This window comes from Cebus imitator, unplaced genomic scaffold (genome assembly GCF_001604975.1).
Source record: "Cebus imitator isolate Cc_AM_T3 unplaced genomic scaffold, Cebus_imitator-1.0 Scaffold81, whole genome shotgun sequence".
Taxonomy (NCBI): domain Eukaryota; kingdom Metazoa; phylum Chordata; class Mammalia; order Primates; family Cebidae; genus Cebus; species Cebus imitator.
This window is the reverse complement of record NW_016107396.1, coordinates 6,733,430-6,741,674: the sequence shown is the minus strand read 5'-3', so window position 1 is coordinate 6,741,674 and position 8,245 is coordinate 6,733,430. Positions and strand designations below refer to the sequence as shown.

The 8,245-nt window shown below is 36.6% G+C and overlaps 1 long non-coding RNA gene across 1 annotated transcript; it reads left to right on the top strand.

The window, feature by feature from the left end:
- Positions 1–3,542: 3,542 nt before the first annotated feature.
- LOC119471996 lies at positions 3,543–5,704 on the top strand. The gene is made up of 3 exons (XR_005201098.1): positions 3,543–3,553; positions 4,463–4,469; positions 5,694–5,704. It is a non-coding gene; the product is annotated as an uncharacterized LOC119471996 (long non-coding RNA).
- Positions 5,705–8,245: the final 2,541 nt, after the last annotated feature.

The window sequence follows — 8,245 nt, the reverse complement described above, 5'->3', positions numbered from 1 at the left end:
CATGTGTTCTCATCACTTAGCTCCCACTTATAAAAGAAAGTATGTGGTATTTGGATTTCTGTCCCTGTGTTATTTTGGTAAGGATACTGACCTCTAGTTCCATCCATGTCCCTGCAAAGGACATGATAGCATTCTTTTTCTGGCTGCATAGTATTCCAAGGTGTATATGTACCATATTTTCTTTATCCAGTCTATCATTTATTCATTCGTTCATTCATTAAACAAATATTAAGTGCACATCATGTACTACACCTTCCTTTGGTACTGGAATAACACAGTAAACAAAGTTCCTGCTCCCTTGGAGTTTATATGCTGGTCATTTTTATGAACAATAATAAAATATACAAATATTCACTAGATTATCCAGTGAAAAGTACTGTAGAGAATTATCCCTGTGCAGCACTGAGAGTAGAGTTTCAATAAATTTTGGTTAAATTAATGCATTTGTCCAAAAGAAAAGAGAAATAAGTGCCAAAATGCTAAGAAAAGACATTTGTGTTGTTCCCTCTGCTCAGTGCAGAATGAAAAAGCTCTGCAGGAAACAACTGGCTGGGATGGGGGTAGTTTTTTTACCTTTCGCAGCTCAACCCTTCAGAAGTTGAGTAACATAAAGCCAAGTTAGCCAAATATAGAGGGGCAAAACATGGGATTATTTCAAGGTAAACATTATTTCCTTATTTGTACTACTATTTGTATTTCCTTATTTGTACTAGTGCTGCTTGCACAAAAATTTTTACTCTCTGCTTTTTTATGCCTATGATGATAGAAAGATTCCATCACAGCAGCATAAAGTTCAAACATTCCAGTAAATCTTTTCACTAATTATTATTATTATTATTGCAATAACAGGCAAACATGACATATCTGCTCTAGTCACCATAGTGCCACTTCAAGTCTTCTCCTTTTATATTACTGTTTTGAGTATATTTTTAAGAAAATTAAATTGGTACACCCACTCTCATATGCAACAATTCACAAATTAAAGCTATCCTTAGTCCTTGTATCTCCTACTATTGATTGAATAGTTAAGTAACATTAAGCTACTTCAGAATATTTTAAATCTATTCCTAAAAATATCTTGATATAGAGAAGCTCTTTACATTTCCTTTAATGTCTCTCCCCTGAGAATGGCCTTAAAATTTAAACATCATTTCCAAAATACATTGTATTGCTTTCTATTCAGAAAATTGTATGGGTTTTACATTAGAATATCTTATCCAAAGCACATGAGATTCGAAGAAGGCAAAAAACACTCTAAAGACCTTGTGCATACCCATAGCTTCTCTGTCCTCACTGTTAGAACAATAGTAGGTGATGCTTTTGTTATGTTATTTATCCTCAAAATCCTGTCCAACTCTCTGTATCCATCCTTACCATCACCAGACCATCACTCCTATGCCATTCTCTATCCACCCAATATTTCCTTCCGTAAATGCACATATTTGCTCCCTCTTCCATGATACCAGGTGTTGAAAGGGGAAAAAAGTTATTTATTTCCTAATTCTATACTCTGTTACTTAAAATCCCTCCCCTTTTACTCTTCTTCTCCCCCACTCACCACATCTCAAATTCACCTTTGACCACCACACTTCCCTTGCCATTTCATTGCCAACTTGGCCCAAGTCAGAGGAATGATTCATGGAGTCATAAAACTTAGAGTAGTACAGATCTTAAAGGTTAGCTAATTCAACCACCCAACTAAGTGGAAAATCCAGCTCTTATATTTGTTCTTTCTTCCTTGACTTTCAAAATTCAATTGCAAACATTAGACCAGTATCTATCGTTCTTAGGAAACTTTCTGATTTGGTTATCTATCTAACCAAGGTAAATTTCCTTCTCCCTGAGATGGCTTAGCTAGAGTCCTGTGAATGGTAAACAATGAATTATAGATGAGAAAACTTCCAAGTAGAGAATCAATAATTTTGAAGCTTACAATCCTCTGAACATAGAGTTGTTCACTCTCAAAAAATGTTCAAAGGTGAGAATATTTATTTCATAAATATTCCATTTATTCCATGGGAAAACTAAGTATTATTCTATTAAACAGCATTGTCATAATAGAAAGTACACAGGTAGACCTAAAAGACAGTTTATGATAAAAGTAGACCTCAAGAGTCCAGAAAATAATTAGACTTTTAAATAAATGGTGCTGAGACAACTGGCTAGCCATTTAGAAAATGATTAGATCTGTATCTGATATCATAAGAATAAATTTAAATTAAAATGAATTAACTATCTAAATGTTAAAAAATATTAAATTCTGAAAGTACTAGAAGAAAACATGAAGTGATTTCCTTTTCACATGAGTGTAGGCAAAGGCTTTCTAATGTCTCAAAATCCAGATGCAATTTAAAAAACATTGATGAGTATGACTATCTAATTTTTTAAATAGCATGACAAAAAAGCCATAAAAAAGCAAAATCAAGACAACCAAAGAACTAGAAGAAAATATCTACAACATGTATTATTCATATGTATATAAAACCAAAGGCAAAAAGGTTTAATAAGATAAATAGAATAAATATTAGTAAAAATCACAATGAGATAATATTTCTCACCTATCATATAGTAATGATAGATGAGGTGCTCTCATACATTGCTGGTGGGTATGCACAAAATCTTTATGGGCAAGACTTTGCAATATCTAACAAAACTACATCTGTTTATCTTCCAACGCAGCAATCCTACTTCTAGGAATTTACCTTGAAAATATACCTCTAACAATATGTATGCACAATATATATTGCACAATATTATTCAAAATATTTATTGCAGTATTGGTTATAATGGTAAAACATTGGAAACAACCCACATGCCCATTCGTAGGAGAGTAGTGACATAAACTATGATATATCCACACAATGGAGTACTACATTAGTATTAAAAAAAAAAAAAAAGAATGAGTAAGATCTTTATGAACTAATATGAGTGACTTCCAGGGTATATTGTTAGATCAAAAAAGTAAAGCATATCTATAGTAAGCTATTGTTGTGCAAGTAAAAGAGGAATTTAGAAAATATGCCTGAGTGTGGTGGCTCAGGCCTGTAATCCCAGAACCTTGGGAGGCTGAGGTGGGTGAATCACCTGGGGTCGGGAGTTTGAGCCCCGCTTGACCAACATGGCGAAACCCCATCTCTACTAAAAATACAACATTAGCCGGGTACGGTGGCACATGCCTGTAATCCCAGCTACTCAGGAGGCTGAAGCAGGAGAATTGCTTGAATCTGGGAGGCAGAGGTTGCAGTGAGCCAAGATTGTGCCATTGCACTCCAGCATGGGCCACACCAGTGAAACTCTGTCTCAAAAAAAAAAGAAAGATAGAAAGAAAGAAAAGAAAGAAAGAGAGAGAGAGAGAGAAAGAAAGAAAGGAAGGAAGGAAGGAAGGAAGGAAGGAAGGAAGGAAGGAAGGAAGGAAGGAAGGAAAGAGGGAAAGAAAGAAAGAAGGAAAAGAAAGAAAATATACATATGCCTAAAGGCAGATAAAGCCAAAATTGAGTAAAAAGAATAATAGGAATGGTGGAAAATGACACCTTTTTTTGTATACTCATGACTTGTAAACCATTTAACGATTCACATGCTCAGGAAGACAAAGATGGGGAGGAGACCTCAAAAATAGAACATACATAGGCCAGGCACTGTTGCTCGCTCCTATAATCCTAGCACTTTGGGAGTCCAAGGCAGGTGGATCGCTTGAGCTCAGGAGTTCGAGACCAGTCTAGGAAAAATGGTAAAATTCCATCTCTATAAAAAATACAAAATTTAGTTGAATGTGGTGGGGTGTCCCTGTGGTCCCAGCTACTTAGCTGCTTCAGGGGCTGAGGTAGGAGGATCACTTGAACCTGGGAGATAGAGACTGAAGTGAGCTGAGATCATGCCAGTGCACTCCAGCCTGGGTGACACAGTGAGACTCTCTCTCAAAAATCAAAAAAAGGAATATAAACAAATGAATAAACCAAATGGGGCCCAGGAGAACTAACTCAAGGAACGTTTGAGTGAAATATTTGAGCTGTATACCTTCAGGCTAAAGTCAAAAAGAACTGATAAAAATTACAGAATTCCAATTGCTGGGGCTTTTTTTTCCACAGGCATACAGGTTATCAATTTTGAAACCACATTCTGCATATGCCAGGATTAGGCAAATTAGTATTTTATAATCAATGGGAGCCAGGTTTCTCACTGTCAAAAGAGTTACAAATTTGGACAGGAGGAAGTCTTTGATCTCTGTGGCTTTGAATAGAAACTGGAGGTATTAGTATGAACTTAAGGTAATACATTGTGTGTGAGTGTGTGTGTGTGTGTGTGTGTGTGTGTGTGTGTTGTGTAATTGTTTCCCAGCTCTGTCTGCTGAGAAGGCCTAAAAGACAAGACATTCATTTTCCACTTAAAATATATCCAGGGCAGGGAAAGTACAACTTGAGTCTGGAATATCTTTTTGTGCCAGAAAGCAAGAAAGTGCTCAGAGAATTATGGTTTCATATGAAAAGGCCAAAAAGCCATGTTAAAGGGCTTCCCACTAGTCAAATCTTTGAAATTTGAGCACCAAAATAATAATGACACTAACCGATTATAACTCATTGAATAAAATAAAAATCCATAAGTTCATAATGAACTACATACACACACATACATACATGCCTACAAAAGAAGAGAAAGCTTCTTGTTACAGTACAAAGCAAATTAATAAATAATGAAAAGAATGATGAACTTGCAAAGTCATCATTTAGCAACCATGGTTGTAATAATTGATTCAGACAAGAATCATTCAGGGATGCTAAACGAGAATGTGTAAACTTGATGAGCAACAGGACATCTACATAGTCTCAAAGTTTCTCTCTGAAATATGCATTAACTACAATGGAAAACATAGTAGTAACTGTTCAGTGGAGAAACCTGGGAGAAACCACCTTAACCAAATGATCAAATGTCATCAGTAATGGCATCTGTCAACATCATGTGCCTTCTAAGACAAGGCACTGAGAAGGACACAGCATTACTCTTGTGGAATTCCTTCCAAAAATGTGTAACCTGAATCTAATTACGAGGAAACATCAGACAAATTCAACTGGAGGAACATTCTACAATACAGCTGGATGTACCCTCCCAAAGCATCAGTACCATAAAACACACAAAAAAGAAGAATTATTCCAAGCTAAAGGAGACTAAATGCAATGTGTGACCCGGCAGCTTTTTTGTTGTCATTTATGTTTGTTTCTTATAAAAGGGAATTATTGGAGCAAGTTGAAAGATCTGCCTGTGTAACAGTCATGTATTAATGTTAATTTTCTGACTTCAATATTATGCTTGGTTATGTAAAAGAAGGCATTTTAGGATCTAGATCTGAAATATTTAGAGGTAAGTGGCATCAGGTTGGCAATTTTCAATTTTCATCTTTTTGAGAATAGGGGGGTCTGAAATTATGTGAGCATAAAAATTTAAAGAAAGAAACTGTACTATCCTCAGTGGTTGATTTCCTCCACGATGTATTTGGCAGTTATCACATGCTCTCCACTCTACTTCACTTTGTTTCATTCTTCATTTCTTTCATTCTTGTGTTTCCCACCCACTCATTCTGGTAACAAAATTGAGAGTTTGGGTGGCGTGGGCAGCTTTTGATTCTCCTCACTCAGATGTAAAAAGCAGACATATTTCCATTTTTGTTCAACATTTCCCAAGTCCATCTTCATATGCAGTAGAAGATTTTATAGGGACATATGCTGCTTTCATTATGTCATCCACCAAAAGTGGCTGCAACCATATAATGGGGGACGTTTGGGTCAATTCCAGCCCTTTCAATGAATCTATATAAAGCAAACTGGCCATTGCAAAGCAGGAACACTTAAAGACCTGTATAATTGGTCCAAAGAAGACAAGAGAAGACCAAAATAGGTACATTTTTACCTTTTTAAACTATCTATATACTTGAAGATGAGCTTGTGCCTACTATATTTAAGCTGTTAATCAAATGTGTGATTCATGTATTCATTCAGAAGGCCTTATGGAAAAACTAGTCCTTGTCAAATTTTATGAGTAGTTCTCAAAGCTAAGTAAGGAAATGTTCTTCTTCTGGAACAGTATTTTGAAGAAAGAACAATGTGGTAAGTGCCGTAAATGAGTTGTATACTATGTATTATGGAAAGACAAAAGCGAGAGAACACAACCAACTTTACGATAGTTGGTATTAAATCACAGGAGAAGGAGTCAAAAAAGCTATAAAGCACACCTAAGCTAAGTACCTTTGCCAGACCCAAACCCTAAATCTTGTCTGTGTTTTTCCTGACCAGTGAACATGAGGTGGGGTGCAGCATCCAGGCCTGTCCCTTGGAATTGACTCACAGGCAGAGGCAGGGGAAAGGTCAGGCCCGAGGGTGGGGAGAGATCTGAGCAGAGCAGCAAAGCTTCTGGACTTCCACCTTGTCCTGTTCAGACTGCCTCAACTTTATTTCTTTAAAATGTAGACTTGCTGTATATTTCGTTTCATGCTATTTTATTTGATAAAAATGAGAGTGCTAAAATAATTGAAAACTAAATGTGAATTTTAGCATATGATCTCTCATAGGGGTGAGGGAAGAGATGTTTCCAGTTAGAAGGTAATTCAATACCTGGTATCTAGGTACACAAAAAGATTGTTCAAAGAGGCTGTGCTAATAATAGTTGGTTTGTGTAAAAGCATATTTATCGCTGCAACATTCAAAAAAGTGAAACACTGATACAATTTAAACATCCAGCCATATGATTAGATAAATCCTATAATGTGCCATCTTAAGAAGGGCTTTTATAAAAGGTAGATTTATATGTGCTGATATAGAAGACTGTCCAAGGTATATTGTTAAATATACGTGCAATTTTTTTAGCATTGCAATGCTATTGTAGTATGAATTTCAGTTTACAAACTCAAATGCACAAGAAATGTAACTTGGCTAAGATAATGAGCTTATTTTCTATTTTAACTCAATTTTTCTGTGATGATAGAAATTTAATTCCTGATGTTGTGTTTGAGTTCCAGGAGAGCTTCTATAGCACCAATATGTGAGCAAGGAGACAGCTTGTCCTTGGTCTTGTCTCATGTCCTCAGATACATTGTCCTCTGTCTGATCACCCATCTTAGGATCATGCAAGTCATTGCTATGTCCTCCTCTTCCCAGGTGTGGCTCTCTCAGCTTCTTTCACATCCTTCCAAGACTCATTTCATTCATGCTAGGCTGCAGGAAATTCTGAGTCATTGTCTAAGGTCCAGTGGGTCTCGACAAACTCTACTACCATGTCTTCTTCTCCTAAGGACTTGCCACCACCCCTGCTTGAAGGTCTACCAGAAAAGCAGACACAACCTCTCTGCCCTCAGATTCTCTAAGCACACTTCAGTCCTGTCTCTCCACTACCACGTTCATGTAAATTGGGGAAATAGGGCAGAAGACCTTCTTTCTCAGGAATGCACAAGGAAGCGTGTCTCATACAGTTGTGTGGTTTGAGCACTGCACACAGTACCTGCTTGGAAATGACTAGGACTGAAATCTAGACGATCAAGACTCTTGCATAAAGCCAGGGCTGCGGGAAAAAGGAGGGGCCTTTGTCTTTACCTGACCGTGTTGCCAGCTCTCTAAGCCACTGCCTCTGGGAAGGATCAACTCAACAAGGCATCTCATTGTGATTTAGTCACCAAAATGAGGGCTTTTCTAATTTTTGGAGAGAAGCAATATAAATTGCCAGAGGTACTTTTTCCTCTTACTCCTCCTAAGAATTGAAATCTTTTTAATCTAATCTTGAAAGCTCCAAGACTTTTTATGACTTATCATATATTTTTCCAAATCTCCTTTTATGCTCTGTCTTTTTCTATTCCCACAAGGACTAGAAACTCAAAAATTTGACACTGAAAAGTTGGCTCCCTTTTTAAAATATGTTCAGTTGGGTCATCTTTTCTCTGAGGCAATGAATGCAGAATGTGCTGATGGAATGGGTCAAAGGCCAGGACCATTAGGAAATACAGAGGGAAAAGAACACCTCAGTTAATATTGTAGAATGTCATCTTGCCATTGTATGTGTATAGAACAGCTGGGGAAGGCTACACACTTGTCTCAATTATTAGCAGTAATTCCCTTCTGTAGTGAAATTTGGAGAAGAAACTTTTATTTTTTGGCTGTGTAAATTTCTGTATTCGAATTGTTTTTATAAAAAGCTGTGTGACTTCTGCAACTTTTTTTTTAAAACATTTTTTTAACTGAAAAAAATGCTCCCATGTACTTTTAGTGAT